Source organism: Sciurus vulgaris, assembly GCF_902686455.1.
Source record: "Sciurus vulgaris genome assembly, chromosome: 10".
NCBI classification, from domain to species: Eukaryota; Metazoa; Chordata; class Mammalia; order Rodentia; family Sciuridae; genus Sciurus; species Sciurus vulgaris.
In genome coordinates this window covers 65089944-65107578 of record NC_136470.1, presented here as the reverse complement: position 1 = coordinate 65107578, position 17635 = coordinate 65089944, and the positions used below count along the sequence as shown (strand labels likewise).

The 17635-nt window shown below is 34.0% G+C and overlaps 2 long non-coding RNA genes across 4 annotated transcripts in view; one reads left to right on the top strand and one right to left on the bottom strand.

Annotated features, from left to right (window-relative positions):
- The window catches only part of LOC306670646, a 667486-nt gene that overhangs the window by 369783 nt on the left and 280068 nt on the right, over positions 1-17635 (top strand). The window lies entirely within an intron of this gene.
- LOC306670648 lies at positions 13761-17628 on the bottom strand. The gene is made up of 2 exons (XR_013766468.1): positions 15907-17628; positions 13761-15871 (listed from the first exon to the last, which is right to left on the bottom strand). It is a non-coding gene; the product is annotated as an uncharacterized lncRNA (long non-coding RNA).

Here is a 17635-nt window from a genome sequence, read left to right as displayed (position 1 = left end):
AGACTAAATTAATTGAAGACTTATTACAGGACTAGAGGTAAAATTTTACCCAAGTTGATTGATCTTACTCTTACTATAAAAATATAAATCTTGGGAAATTCGAACACATTGACAAGTGTTTTCTAGTGACCAGTGAAGACTACATTACAAGTGAATGAAATACTTGGTAAAAAACAATACTCAGACACACACACACACACACACACACACACACACACACACCACTTGCCGATAACAGGTCCTACTGCAAAGATGATCCTGAATTTTCTTCCCTGTATCCACTTAGCATCACAGCGTGTAAACACCCCCATTTCTGAGGAGGTCATTTTCTATTATGGACACACTTAAACAACTATCCTAAAACCAACTGTCACTAGATTAATTAGCTGACTCTGGGAATGGGATGTAGGGCATCAGTATGTGGAATAGTTTTATGATAATTAGAAACAACTCTACCTGTCAGGGTTCTGAAGTTGTCCTCCCCTCTCCTTGTACCCCCACTTCTTGAGCTTGACTTTCAAGCCTGTGAAAATCCTTAGCAGTCCATTCAAGTCCTCTAAAGTAAATTGAAATTATTCCTCCTGTTTAGCAGAAGGAACTTTGTTCTTTGGCTCAGTCTTGCTCTTTGCAATATATTGCCAGTAGCCCTAAATCAGAAAGTGCATTAATATGTCTTTTGAATTGGGTCTTCTCAGGAGAAAACAAAACATGTTAACAATTTTATAGTATTTTGTTAAAAATACAATTCTGGGTCAATGTTTTGTTCTCAAAGGAATTTCAAATTAAAAAAAAAAAGCTTTTGTGAGAGGGAAGTTTATCTAATCTCTTCAAGAATGATGAGAAACAATAAGGAAGGAGTGTTGCAACCCTTTGAAACAATAAATTTCCAAGGAATTAAGCTCACATTTTTAAAGAACAAGAGAATGTTACACTTCAGATTGCTGTGCCTTGGCTCTAAAGGCACCCCTTCAGTATCCTAAAAGGCAACTTGGAAGCCTACCATTCTGAGTCAGCAGGAAGTGAGAGGAGGCCATGTTGAGCTCAGTTTCTTCCAGGGCACATGAGACGCTGAACACAGAATGAAAGATCCTGGTTGTTATCAAATTCTCAGAGTTCTGAAGCCCTTGTGACAATTTGCTTCAAAGATAAAGGCAAACAAATTGATTCATACAAAAAAGTTACTATTAGAAGATTTAGATCTTTGCCAAGATCTTTTACTTTTTTGCAGCTGTACTAACTTATCCATATGAAAGTCCTTAACTTTTGCCACCATTTTGCTGAACTGTTCTTTGTTTATATATTTTGAACATCATAGGACTTTGTTAAATAGTCAATACATGTGTGGCATTGTTACTGTTTACATGTTACTTTCAGTATTCTGTTTTCTTCTCTAAATTAGAGTTGTTGGGAATAACCATAATCCTGTGTTACACATTTAACGCTACATCTGTCTTGCTTTCTTATAGCACTGGAAAGTACAAAGAGCCTAACTAGATTCGCTGGCTGCTCATTTAGTTAACTTAGATTCATCTTACCTAGGAAACTCGTCAGCAAAGTTTTATTCACAAGGCCTTTAAGCGGCTAAAAAAATAGTCTGTGGAAAAAACTCCAATTTTTTAATAAGAATGGACTCTACCTAGTTTATGGGACTCACTGATTGATGATACATTATCTACATTGTCATTGTAGTAACTACTAGGGAGGTAGCAAGTGTAATTGAAAGGAGAAAGCATGGAGCTGACTCTTCTCTGAATACTTGACTCAGGCATTTGCAAATAGTTTTGTCCTAAGGTCACTTTCTGAATCAGTAGAGGACACTTTCCCCCATTGTGTAGACATATTATGCAAGGCAAATTATATATATGAAGTATTTAGAGTTCCATGGAATAAAGATAGTTCATAATACCATGTATTACCATAGAAATATTAGTAGAAGTATAAATCACTTTGAAGTTTTAGGAATAAGGTGCTTTATCAGAGCTCTTAATGGTTTAAAATTAGTTTGTTTTTGAGTTGCTACGAAGGACTTTTCACACATTAGAAACAATGACTAAGAATGAATTGCCAGTGATACATAACTTCTTTTAAAGATATATTTTTAAAGCATTTGTTACTTTAAATTCTCTGAGGAGATTATCTCAAATTTTTGAAAATGTGAACTATTTTATCTCCTATATTAGACAGTGATTGTCTTTAGAAGTCCTATACTAATTTTTTTCTCATTCACTGATACTAGCAGATAGGTCCTTAGTAAGTACTTGCTAAGTATCCTATGTAAAAATTTTGTAAAATTTTAGCAAAATTTTTGCTAAAACATGTAAAAAATACTGATTTCATTAATACGACTACATGCTTATTTAATTTAAAGATTATATAAACATTAGAAAGAGAATGAATTATATGTATAGCTATTGAACTGGAAGAATGATCATAATTTATTAAGTGAAAAGAACAAATTTTCAGGGCAATGAATATTTATGAATAAATATGTCTTATGTGATCATATAAACATGAAGGAAGCTTACAAAAATCCATGCTATAATATTCATTGCATTGGTCATCCTACAGGATTGGAAATGAAAAAGGACTTATGGAAAATTATTAAATTTTTCTTCAAGTAATATTTATTGTTTCACTAGTTACAATGAACATTTATTACTAAAAACATTTAAATATGAATAAACACATATTTTAAATTTATTTCTTGAGAAAATGGGCTAAGAATAATGATTAGCACATGGAAGTTTTAGTTTCATTTGTAAACCTCAACTTCCTTAGTGTAAAGTAACAGTACATACTCTAGATTGATTCGTTTATTCAACAAATATTTCCGGAGCGCTAGGCTGGTGCTTGCCCTCTTGTGAACAAAATATGGAATATGTATGTGTGGGTATGTAAGCATGTGTGTATAGCAATCAAAAGTAATTAAAATTAATTTGGACAAAACAAAAAACAAACAAACAAACAAAAAAGCAACACTTATTTCAGGAGGACTGTATTCCCAAATGAAGATTTACAAGAGTTTAAGTAACTGAAGGGCAGACCCAGAGCCTTAGGTTAAAAACAATCATCAAAGGTCCCCTATTCAAATAGACTTGAGGCAAGGAGATGAGCAGAACACCCAAACCAGAGTCTGGCAAGAAAATCCCATAGAATTTGAGAGACTACAGAGTTGACACATTCTAGATCCATCACAGAGTAATCTTGACAATGACCCAATCTTTATGGGGTAGAAGACAGAGAAATTAAAACATGGGAAAATCGTAGCATAATAACTACAAGCAATGATGAACACATATACTTTGTCTCCATGTTGCAGCCAGTTATGAGCAGGTCATTAAGACAGAAAGATGGAGGAAACGGGAAGAAAGAGAGAAAAAGCATCTCTCAACCTTTTCCTTACATTTCACAAGTCTTCCCTAATTCCTCAGGAATTCCACCCTGGGTGGGCCAGGTCGGCTTGTCACTTCTAGCCAGCCAGCTAGCTATCATCTCCTTCCATTGAGAGAGTTCTGACTCAGAGAAAACCATTTACAGTTGTGGGAAGCTCTCTTTAGGATCTATCACCATCGTGTGATGTTCTTAACTCCAAGGAGGTAAAGGAGTCAGTGTCTGATCAGGACAAGCTTGCCAAAGGTGAGCTCTTTCTCTCTCTCTGCCCTGTGCCTTCAGGTTAGTGAACTTGTGCAGGAAAGAGCACATCCTTGTTTATATTAGTGACTCCTATCTGTGCCCTAGTAGTTTGGTGAAAACTGCAACTTTAGCTAGAAAGATATCAAACAGTGTAGTGTGATTGGAAAAATAAAGCATGTTTATCAAGAGGTTTTAATGAGATGAGAAAATGCTAATATAATATAAAATGAAAAAATAAGATAAAAACTTACATAAAATATTAATATTATTTATATTTATATGGTTATTGTCCATTTCTGCTCCATTTCTCTTTTGTATTTTCAAAAATGTTTGAGCAGGGGGTAGGAGGAGGAGGCAAGGCAAAGGAGGGAAAGGGAAAGGAAAAGACAAAGAGAGAAAAAAGAAAGAAAGGATCTCTTGGGATGTCTTTCCCCATCCTGTTTTTGAATCAGTGAATTAATTTTATCAGTGGAATCTCTTAGAGAGATAGCAAAGAGATTTCACCTGAAGTTTGAGTGATGTGGAATGATGTTCTTGCTGAATTTTTTTTTTTTTATGGATTGTTATTATTGTGCAATGTTTTGGTCATTTTTATGCTCCAGTTCACCTCTGGTTGAGTAATGGGAGGAAGGAGATTGTAGGGTAAATTGTTCATTGTCTATTTACTGATGGTGGATTAGGATAGCACAAACAGAACTATTGTCACTTCAGACAAGAATAGCCAAGAGAAGCAGGGCAGGTCAACAGACATATTCAAACCATACTTTTATATATAAAATATATACATTATATGTCATTTATATATAAAATATATTTATAATATATATTTAAAAATACATATATCATTCCTTAGATGATAAGTTCACATTGCACTTAGATACTTCAGTTATTACAAGTTTTTGAATTGAATAAAAATACATACAATCAAGAAATTTCATATTCTCGGGACTCTGTAATCTGTGCCTATAAGATGACCTCTTTACCTCATTCTCAGCTGATTTCCTCAACCATTTTCATGGTTTATATTCTTGTTTACTCTAGGTGTTAATCATCCATATAATTGATACCTTTCTGCTCCAAACTCTAAAAGGCTCTTAATTTCTTCCAGTTTGGGTGATTCTGCCATTTATCATTCTAAATTTCTCTTCTCTAATGCTCCAGGACCTAACTACCTTTTAAAAGTACTTTCACTTGTTTACTTTTAGCTTCCCCTAATTCAAGATTTCCTGGCTGCACATCAAAATCATCTATAAATATTTTTTTTTTTAAACTACCATTGTGTTGGCCTCACCCAGATATTCTGCTTTAAGTAGTCAGGGATGGTGGAGTCAAGCTTCATGGTAGACCCATATAGGAATTAAACTCTTATTTAACCCTCAAAAATTTCAATTCAGTTAATTCAAATCCAACTTGCTACTTTATATTGGAAAGCCATTTTGGGGGGTAATGACCACATTCCTAACTACACAATAATTAACACTATACCCAATACATTTCTATATATCATCTCACAGACAGACACACATTTGACACACACACACACACACAATCACACACATTAAATGAGCAAATATGAAGAAGTGATTTGATATATACAGAATTGGTATTACAAAGTAATTAGATTCTACATGCAACTGACCAGACTTCAAAAATTCTCTTTAAACTTAACTATTGTAAATGAAATATCCTCCTAAATGAAATTCCTCAAGGGTATCAGAATATGCCTTGAATCTGTCTAGTGGCAGGGGGTGTGACTGACAACAAGGTCAAAGGGAATGTACAGTTGATAACCAAAAATGGAAGCAGCCCAAATGTCCATCTATGAACAAATAAGTAAAATGTGGTTGTTATGATTTGGGTATAAGGAGTCCCCCCAAAGCTCCTGTGTTAATGCAGGAATTATCAGAGGTAAAAAGATTTGATTATAAGAGCTATAACCTAATTATTCATACTAATTTGAATGGGCTGCCTGAATGGAAACTGGAGGCAAGTAGGGAGTGGATAGAGGAGGTAGCCCACTGGGGGTGTGCCCTGGAAGGGTGCATCTTCCTTACCCCTTGCCCCCTGCCCTTTTTCTCTGCTCCTGACAACAATGAGGCAAGCATCTTTACTCTTCCATGCCTCTTTGCCATGATGTTCTACCTCACCTCAGGTCAGAGGGTTGGACTTGTCTGACCATGAACTAAACCTCTGAAACTGTAAGCCCAGAACATACTTTACTCCTCCAGGTTGTTCTGGTCAGGTATTTTGTTTTGGCTACTATCATGAAAAGCAGACTAAAACACAAACACACAGGGAATATTCAACCTTAAAAGGAAATGAAATTCTGACACATAGATGAAACAGTAGAACGTGACTGAAACCTGAATACATTATGCTAAGTGAAACAATCTAATCACAGAATACAAATAGTGTCCTTATGTGTGATACTTGAAATAGTCGAATTCACGAGACAAAGGTAGAATAGAGTTACCAGGCATTGAGAGGAGTGGAGAATGGGAAGTGCTTATTTAATTGATAACAAAATTTTTATTTGAGAAGGTTAAAAAGTTATGGACATGAATCTTGGTGATAATTGCCCAACAATGTGAATATACTGAATGCTAAGACAGGTCATATGCTGCTTTTTTTTTTTTTTTTTTTACCACAGGAAATAAAGGAATGTACTTTAAAAAACTTTTGACCAATTTCAGTAAAAGTGAAGAGCAGTTATAGGGCTTAGAGGCACAACTGAACTGATAGTCTGTTCACAGAACCAGTCGGGTTTTATGAAATATATAATTTATATTTATTAACAGCCTTTACCCCACTGTTGAGATCTGCCATATGTAAGAAATTCAAGCACCAATATTATCCTTGACTCACAAGCAGTAATGATTATAATAAACTACAAGAGACGGTATTTTAAACAAGCAGATAATTATTTTTTGAGAGCTTTTAAAAATTTGTTCTTTTTAGTTATGTATGACAGTAGAATGTATTTTAACATATACATACATGGAGTGTAACTTCCCATTCTTGTGGTTGTATAAGATGTGGAGTTACACTGGTCACATATTCATATGTGAACATAGGAAAGTTATATCTGATTCCATCTATTGTCCTTCCGATTCTCACTCTCTACCCCTCCCTTCCCTTCATTCCCCTTTGTCTAATCTAATGAACTTCTATCCCATGCACCTTATTATGGGTTAGCATCTACATATCAGAGAGAACATTTGGTCTTTGGTTTTATGGGATTGGCTTATTTCACTTAGCTTAATAGTCTCCAGTTCCATCCATTTACTGGCAAATGTCATAATTTCATTCTTCTTTATGGCTGCATAATATTCTACTGCATATATATACACCACATTTTCTTTATCCATTCATCCCTTGGAATGCACCTATGTTGGTTCCATAGCCTAGCTATTGTGAATTGAGCTACCATAAACATTGATGTGACTGTGTCACTGCTGATATTTAAGTTGGTAGCTATGCTATAGTTTTCATTTTGGTCAGCTGAAGGCAGATGCAGAACTACAGGTTTCCTTGCCATCAATATTATCTCTTACCAACTTGTTTTCCAGTAATTCAATAGTAATCAGTTGATTCCTTACTTCTAATATTTTATTGACTTTTATAAATTTATTGGTATGCAGTTCTATGGATTTCAACACATGTATAGATCCACGTAACAACACTACCAGTATCAGGATATAAAACAGATCCTTCACTTCAAAGAACCCTATACTCTCCCTTTATCACTCCTCTCTCCACTAACCCAGGAAACACCTGGTCTCTACCACTATGGTTTTGTGCTTGTGAAAATGGTCATAAAAATGAAGTCTTTTAATAAGTAACATTTTGAGACTGGCTTATTTACAGTGTGATGCTTTTAAGATTTATGCATGTTGTTGTTTGAATCAAAGATTTATTTCCTTTTATTGCTAAGTAGCATTTTTCTGCGGGGTCTATATATAGTCAGCCATTGAAAGACATTTAGGGTGTTTTCCCCAGTTTTAAGCAATTATGAATAGAAATGATTTAAACATCTGTGTATGTATTTGTGTAAAAATATTTTTATTTCTCTAGGGTAAATACCCAAGGGTCAGATACTATATGTATAACTTTATATTTCCAAACTACTTTGATGAGTGGCTGTACCATTTTGCATTTCTACCAGCAATGTAAGCATTCCAGTTGTTCCATATACTTGTCATCACTTGGTATTGTCAGTATCTTTATTTTAGTCATTTTAATCCATATGTAGTAGAAACATTTTTTTTCTTTCTTTTAGTCTATGGAAAATAGTGTGGTTCTGAAACCATAATCTTACCTGACTTCCATTTTTAGTTATTCTACACCTCTGTTCTTTTTCCCTCAGGGGAAAAAAATGGGATTTATTTTTATTTTTCTGATACTGTTGCTTCCCTGCCCTGCCAATCTTCTCAGAATTGCTATTTAAGTGCATTTAATTTTTCATCTTTTAATTTTTTTTCTTCTTGAGGACCTAAAACCATCATCTATCTCTAAATTCTAAAGCTTATAGTGGCATGTGAATCTATATGAATGCTAACTATCAGGGATTAGGGAATTAATGTACTCATTCAATACATGTTTGCTGAACACATGCAGTATCTCAACTGGTTAAGTGAAAAATACATATTACAATGCAAAATGCAAAATATTAAATTGTAGTTCCCTATGTGTTTCTAGTGTTGAGGCAATTTCTATTGAGCATACAGCAGATGAAAGAAAATTCTTTGAGATTAGCACATCAGGTATTGAATGGGTCTTAGTCTCTATTTTGAAATGACATTTTGTACAAATGAAGATAAATGTGTGGTAGTGAACATTCATTCTCTTCCAGAGTAAAACCCTGTCCTGGGCATTAGAGCTGGGTCACATGGAGTCACAGCCCTGCTTCTGCCCTTATGCATTAGAGTTCAAGCAAGTTACTGTTTTCTGTATTTGTTTTCATCTCCATAAAATCAGAAAATTGTCTAGATGATCTCTACACTTCCTTCCAATTTCAAATTTTACATTATCTCCTTCCTTGCCACGGGACTTTGCCCACTGACATAGAGGACTGTTTTCATCTTACTCAATCTTTCAGAAGCACTTCATGTGTGATCTTCTGTCTTTTCTTGTAAAAATATCACCCCTTGACTTCAATGACCTTCCTCCTGGTTTTCCTTCTACTTTACTGACTTGGCAACCTCTTTTGTTAGCTCCTCCTCCTCTGTCCCGTTACACTTTGTACGTGTGCTCCTCAATAGATTACCATTTTACTCTGTTGACACTTAGATTTTTATCACAAATTCTACCTTAACTTATTGCCTGAGTCCAGACTTAGAAATGCAACAATTTTCTTGTTGAGTCTATTGGCTGTCCACTGGGCATCTTAAATTTAGTAAGGGATCTGGATTCTGTACTCTCTCTCTCTGTGATTAGCACCATCATGCTGAAAGAGCCCCACCCTTAGTATTCTCTCTCATCTTTTGTCCTATTGTTATATCTCTGCCAACTCAGTGTTTTAAATGGTTGGCTTCTGGTCTGTTTGTTTCAGGTCACTTCTATATCTGAAAAACCTTAGCAAAAATTCTAAACTAGACATAGCTTTAAGGCCTGAAAACTCTGGGTTTGTTTTTTAACTGGCCCTGGGAATTTCCTATCCATACCTCCTCTGATGTAATACTTACACTGTCTTGAGGCCACTGGAAACAATGGTCAGAGTGGGAAAGTGTACCCTTAATCTTCTCTTGCTCTGAACAGGTTGCTGTTCTCTGACAGGTAAAACTTGAATGGAGATGTTTATCTCCTACTTAGGTTGCCCCCTTTGCTTCAGTTTTGAACACAGAAGAAAGTGGATCTGTCTTACACTGCTCTGATGTTAGCCCTCTGCAAATATTGTCCTCCATTATCTGGTCCCCAGTCTTCTAGATATCATTCAGTATGTTCCTGGTGGAAAGATAGATCATCTTCTTTCTTTCTTTCTAGGAATGATTTACTCAAATGGGAGAGATGGACCATTCCCCTAGTCAGAAACTTTCAATGAATGATTCCACATTGGTCAAAGTGTGACAACTAAGTGCTTCATAATTGGACCATCAGAATTTCTACATATAACAACTATGTACAGTATTGAATAATGTAATTGAAGGGTGTACACATTGCCTGGAATGTTAGGTGCTCAATAATGGTAATTATTTTATTAACAAAACACTATTAGCATTTTAAATATTTAAAGAATTTGCCTTTCAAATAAAGGAGTGTGTGTTAAATCTTCCCATAAGAAATATGTGCACATGTACTACAACAATTTTATTGCAGCTTACTCATAGTAGCAAAATTTTTAAAGCATTGTAGATTTCTATCAAGAAACAAATGATTTAATACATTGCTGCATTAGACTATATCTAGCTACTATAAATAATAAAATTGATCCATATACATACAGTAATAAGTCTGCAAAGAATTTCATAATATATTTTAAGTTACAGTAGGAAGTAGTAGGTAATTGTCTCATCTTACACTGATACAGAGTGAAACACCATCTACAAGGACTAGCAACATTGCACTCCAAATTGTTGATAGTGGTGACAGATTAGGGGGTGACAGATTGCAGAGACACAGGGAAGATCTTTCCCTTCTCCTTAAATTTTGTTTTTAAGAGATGGGTTGTTTGTGATTTATTTTATTTTACTTTTTACTTGTTTTTTATTTGTTTGGAGTTTTTCCTGACTTTGTTGAGATATAACTGACAAAATTGTGTATTTTAAGATGTAAAATGTGATTATTTGGTATACATATACAATGGGGAAAGAGTGCCAAAATCAAGTTGATTAACACATTCATAATACCCTTTTGTGTTTTGTGTTGTATGTGGTGAGAATATTAAAGATCTGTTCTTTTAGCAAGTTTCAAATATACAATCCACTACTGTTAGCGCTAGACACCAGGTTGTACATTAGAGCCCCAGAATTTTTTATCTAATATCTGCATGTTTTTACCCTTTCATCAACATCTTCTGTCCTGCCCCCAGCCCCAGGAAACCACACTCTACTCCCTACTTTACAAGATTAGCATTTTTAGATTCCACATATAAGTGGAATATTATGTAGTGTTTATCTTTCTCTAGCACAATGTCTTCTAGGTTCATTCATGTTATTACATGTGTCAGGATTTCCTTCTTTTCATGACTGAATGATATTCCATTTTAAATACATATGTACATGTTTATGCCCACATATGTATTATATATCCCATTATACATATGCCATGATAAATCCTATAATATATAATCATATATATGTGCACACAAAATGTGAGCTCTATGTCTCACATTGTTTTTATTTATTCAAGGACACTCAGGCTGTTTCCATTTTTCTGTATATGGGTATGGTGACTGCTGTAGCTCTATCTTCAACATACTGATATTATTTCCTTTGGATATATGCTCAGAGTGGGATTGCCGGATCACATTGTAGTTCTATTTTTAATTTCATGCTGTCTTCCATAGTGGGTGCACCAATTTACATTCCTTCCAGTGGTATACAAGGATTCCCTTTTCTCCAAACCCTCACCAACACTTGTTATCCCGTCTTTTTGATAATAGCCATCCTAGCATGTGTTGTTGATTTTCATTTCCTTGATGATTGGTGATGTTCAGTATCTTTTTAGCATTTTTCAACTTAAAAAAAAAAAAAAGAAATGCTGCAAAGGCCCTGTCAAAATTTAAAATATTGATTTGTTCTTAACCCGAAAAACAAAATGTAATATTTGGAGACAATATAAAATATAATTTGTAGAAAGTGACACTTTTGGAAGACAATAATGCCTCCCTAACAATTTTACTAAGACCAACCTTATTTAGGACCATCAAGGAATCTATGTAATAACATTATTTTGTTGATCTTTAACTCTGTCATAAATTAGATGTCATATCCCATCTGTAAATTTCTATAAAAGTCATCCAAAATTGTTAGTGTATTTTCTGTTGCTTTAAGTTACACAAGTTTTCAATTCTACTTCACATAATAGCTAAAACATGTGACATTTGATATTCAGTATCGCAGATGAACTTTTTCATATTTTTTAAAGTAGGACGTTGAGTATATATGAATATATGCAAGTAATTTCTTGATACTTATGTTCTAAGTAAGAACAAAAAATCTACTTGTTTGTATGTGTAAAAAAAATTCTGTGTATGCTGGAAGCCACTTGTTTTCACCACATCCTATGAATTTTTTTAGTAAATTTAGGAGCTACTTGTAAAATTCCTGTAACTAACCATAGGAGTTTTAAGAACAAGAACAACAATGATAAATTAATTTTAAAAACATGGTTTGCAAATTCACCAATTTATGTGAAGTGTGAGCTTACCCTATTAAGTTTAAGTAAGATAGAATAATAAATGAACTCAAATCAAGATTTTCTTCAGTAGGGAGACTATGTGTTATATTGACTCTTGCCTTATTTCACTGTAAGACCTTTCTAATTTTCTCCCCGCTTCTGACATACCATTCATAAATGTCTTTCCAACAGAAATCTTTCCTCTGTGATGACATTCAAAGGGGCCTGCAGAAGTACAATAAAATCTAAACTATCCTAATTAAACAAAAGAAATCTGCAAGATAGATATAAATATTTGATGCTACCTTTACATTCATCCATTTCTTTAATTATTAGAGTGTATGGAGTAGGGGGGTTATGGATTTTATTTTCAAACCAAATATACTGAAGACATTGAAAAGTCATAATTATTATGCTTACAAAGTAAGAAAATACCATAAAATCTTGAAGTTGGAAGAGTTCTCAAAAATCACCTAGTATAGTGCCTTTGTTTTCTAGACCATGGGTTGGTTGGTAAGCAATGGCTCTTAGGACAAAGCCATCCTGCTGTTGGTTAATCTTGTGACCTAAGAATGGTTTTTACAGGTGAATATCTTATTCTGTTTTATGATAGGGACACTGCCTTTGAAGTTCAATTTAGCAAATATTGTCTCTGAAAAAAACTTCATCCTATCATTAGTAGACATATATTGTCAAAAATGTACTTGTTATTATATTTTGAATTTTATTAATATAAATTTTGTGTGATTTATTCTTTCTTGTTATATAAGTATATACATAGCATTACATTTTGATTTGCCTCTTAACCAAAAAGCTTAAAATATTTATGAACTTGTCTTTTCAGAAAAAGTTTATCAACACCTGTTCTAGATGAAGAATCTAAAGTTTAGAAAATGATGTTCCCAAAGTGTTGACTGTATCTCTTCCCTCTCTTTGGATTAGAATCTTCTAATATTGTATGGGCTCTGATTTGAATCCTATTACTAGCCTGATGACCTTGAACAAGTTAATTAACTTCTATTTTCCTCAGTTTCCTTACTTATATCAAAGTACTACTGTGAGCATTAAATGAGATAAGATATATGAAATGACTATACCAGTGCTTTGCACATGAGTAGTGCTCTAGTAATTCAGTTATTATTATAATTGTGTCAATGTGTTTAATTCACAGAATATCCTAAAAAGAAGGGATTAAGATACACATCTGAGCCTGTCATTTTCTTTTCTTTTTTATATTAATATTTATTCATTTATTTACAGGCTGCATTTTGATTCATTGTATAAAAATGGAGTACATCATTTTGTTTCTATGGTAGTGCACAATGATTTTCTATTAGGAGTAAGGTTATCTCATTTAAAACCTGAGGGAAAATTGGCATTTGTCCACATTCTGATATTTGTAGCATAGTTTGTTCATCTTTCTGTACAATAGCTTGGCAAGTTAATACAAAGAAATTATATGCTTCTAAAATGCATGCATAATTTATAATATTGATGGGAAAACAAACACAGCACTTAAATAACAGTCCCATCTCCATGCATGCCCTGAGTTCAAAGCCCTCTTATTCTGTAGTCCTAACTCTCCTGAGGCCATGTCTACCATATTTAAAACTACTTGTAATGACTGAGTAGTTAAATTATTTGCCCAGTTTATTGATAATCTTCATCTAGTACTTAGACTACAAACCCATCTTGCTGAAATAAATGAAATCCAGTGAGATAAATGACCTATATATCATCATCTAGTATTTTATCCTATTAGTCCTTTAGTCTGTGGCAGCTCTTGTTAGTTTCATGTTAGGAAAAAAGACAGTTTTATTCCTCCCAAAGAGTTGAAATAAGGAATACAACTTGTTTTTTGCTTTAACAAATTGGAGAATTTTGGTTTCTCACTGGGTCTCAAGAAGACCCACTGTGTGGCTGACAGTGTCTAGGAAAGTGTTTGTTAAAAGCTAGAGGTTATAGCTCGGATTTAAAGAATGATCACAATGAAAAGACCAACTCTAACCTTGACATAAAATGATAAGAATTGGTGTTGCCTATAATTGCTTCCTCTCTGACTCCCATGTTATGTTTGCTCAATTTACTGGTCCAAACAAGATTTCACTCTTCTCAGTCCTGTAGATCTAATCTCACAGAAGAGAACATTTTTTTTTTTCTGTTTCAAATAGCCTCACCATCATCTTCCTGAGCTTTCTATCATTTATAATAAAAGATTTATCTTAACAGAAAAAGAACCAGTGGGGTAGGGGGAAATGCTGCCATGTCTAGTTCTAAAGAAATGAAGAACATAAATTTATTTGTGCCTGATGCACCCATAATTAAATAGGTAGTTTAAAAGGCAAGATTTTGAATAGCAAATAGTATAAGGACCCATATGTGGCAGACTATTCTGTAGATAAACAAAGCCAAATCAGAAGAAACTCAAGGTTAATAAAAACCAACAGCTTTTTGTATTTGTCCAAATTTGTTTCTGCCTCAGTTCTGCAATGAGCTTACAGTTAAATAGGTTACAATTATGTATTCCCATAACATTCAGTACTTCACTTGACATAGTATGTATCACACTGCAATTATTAATAACTCAGTTGTCTGAATCTACTTCTTGGACAGTGATCCCATTCTGTCTTCATCACCTTGGTATCCAATGCACTCATCACAGTTCAAAATCTGATATTCAGTAGGTCCTTATATTAGGTTGAAATAATTAATAGATGAATAAATATTCACAAATAAATAAATTTGTAAGGACATTATTATTTTATTTATTGGACTGATTGTTATTATAGTAACATATGCATCAACTAATAGCTAACTTTTCAAATATATCAGGAATGGTCATGCCTTTCATGTTTCTGTCACCCATTTATAGTTATTTGCACTTAGCACATCAATTTCCAAATTAAGGGTACAATGTTCTATTTTCACAGAGATTAAGTATTTGCATCGAGATCCTTGCTTAAATATTACTCCCTCCTCTAAAATCACCTTGATTCCCCAGCTATAAGTAATTGCTTTTTTCTCTGCTTGCCCACAACACATTATCTAAGACTCTTTATTGAATTTACTTTCATACTTTTTGCCATCGTTTATCAGTCTTACATTTGCATTCCACATTGAACTTGGTTCCTCTGTCTTGTAATGTGCTAAATTTTCAAATACTTGTTCATTTCTTAAAAGAAAATTCTTATGGTTAAAGGAAAAAATGTACACATAATTAAACTTAAAAAATATTTTATGCTTCAAGAACTCCAAAATGTAACATCAAAAGAAAAATCCAATCAATAAATTGGTAAAAAGGATCTAAATATATACTTCTCAAAAAAGAAACACAAATGGTCAACAAATATATGAAAAAATATTCAACATCTGTAGCAATTAGAGAAATGAAAATTAAAAGTACAATGAGATTTTTATCTCACTCCAATCAGAATGATAATTATCAAGAATACAAGTAACAATAAATGTTGGCAAGGATGTGGGGGTAAAGGTATATTCATACATTGTTGGTGGGACTGAAAATTAGTACAACCATTCCGAAAAGCAGTATGGATATACTCAAAACCTAGGAATGGAACAAACATATGACCCAGCTATCTCACTCTTTGGTATATATGCTAAAGTTTTAAAATCAGCATGCTATAGTCATGCAGCCACATCAGTGTTCATAGCAACACAATTCACAATAGCCAAGCTATACAACCAACTTAGGTGCCCTTCAACAAACGAATGAATAAAGAAAATGTGTTTTACATTCACAATTTACTCAGCCATAAAGAAGAATGACTTTATATGGCATTTGCAGGAAACTGATGGATCTGAAGACTATCATGTCAAGTGAAATAAGCCAGTCCCCAAAAGCCAAAGCTTGAATGCTTTCTCTGATATGTGGAAGCTAATCCTGATGACCGAAGGACTCCCTGGTCTCCTCATGACCAAAATAAGAGGAGATAAAATAAAAGGATAAAAGGAAGAGCAGTGGAGTAGACAAAGGGGAATGAAGGAAAGGTCGGAGGGATGAGATAGGGAAAGACAATGGAACGAATCTGACCTAACTGTCCCATGTACATATATGAATATACCACAGTGAATCTCACCATCATGTACAGCCAGAAGACACTAATTAACAACAACAAGGACAAAAATCTGTAACAGTAGGAAGATCAGAAGAACAGAGGGAAGGAAACAGGGAGAGAGAAGGGGAAGGAAAAGGGAAGTACTGAGGACTGAAATAGAATGAACGATATTCAGTGCTTTTTCAATTATGTCAAAGTGAATCCTATTGTTATGTATAACTAAAAAGAACCAATAAACATATTTTATGCTCACTTAGAGCATGTATCCCAATTCCAGAGATCAGGGATCCATTATTAGTATCATAATGTCCAGTCGGTTCTATCTTATCACTCCTCTCCACTGGATAGGCATGCCTGTGAAAGTCTTGAATGGAGATCCCTTGAGGGACTGCCAACTGATATTACCCATTTTAGCAGCAGCTATCAATTAACCAGTTAGGACATTCATTCAATGAAAATTTTACTGAGCAACTATTAAATAAAAATGAGAGGGATATTTTTTGTCTTCAAGTAGATCACTGTATGATAGGGAGAAAGAACATGTAAACAAATGGTTACATAGCAGCAAAGCTAACTGCTTTGAGACATGCATATGATTCTGTGATAGCACATAGATGAAGCCTTTGCTTGCTGAAGAGTCACCACCTTCACTTTCCTCCATGAGCGTTCTGTTGAAAAGTTGCGTGCATCCTGCTAAGCCTCCCCTGCTCCCTTATTTCTCCTGTGCCTTGTAAGATAACTTTACAGTTGCTTTAAGCTAGGACCCAGGACAGCATTTTAGCTTATTCTGTTTAAAAGGCTGATAATCTCTTGTCTCAAACACATCCTAAACAAATCAAGCAAACTTTTCTTCACACTATTTTATTACTCATGTTGAGGTAGATTATTGGCATGAATTGTTAGGCAACAAACTGAAAGTCTCAATACTTAAATATGTCTCATTAATGAGAAAACCCTTACCTCAAAAATATTTAACAGGTTTGTATATGTTAATAGTAACAGCTAATATTTATTCAGCAATTACTATGTGCCAGGTACATGTTCTAAGGAATTTATAAAGTTAATATTATTTAATATTTATAACATATCTTTAAATAATCATTCTTATATCCTGATTTTATTGGTGAAAAAACTGAGGTAAGGAAATTTTTTAAAAATTGTCCAAGGTTAAGTGTTAAGTAAAGATTAAGTGCTGAAGATTCTAATGCCAGAACCTATACTTTTAATGAGTATACATACTCTTTAGTAGCAAGTATCAAATTAAAATTTATTTTTCTACAAACTTTCAAAGCAATTATGTTTTCTCTGTTTTAATGAGATAATCTTTGTTTTAAAATAGATACAAATAATAGTGATTATGTTAGTCAGCTTTCTGACATTGTGACAAAATACCTGAGAAAACAAAAAAACAACTTGAGGAAAGCTTCATTTTGACTCACCATTTCAGAATTTCAGTTCATGATCACTTGGTTCCACAACTGTGGGCTTGAGGTGAGGCAGAACATCATGGTGGTGAGCACATGATAGAGCAAAGGCTGCTTACCTGGTGGTAAAAAGGAAGCTGAGGTGGGGAAGGAGAGAGAGAGAGA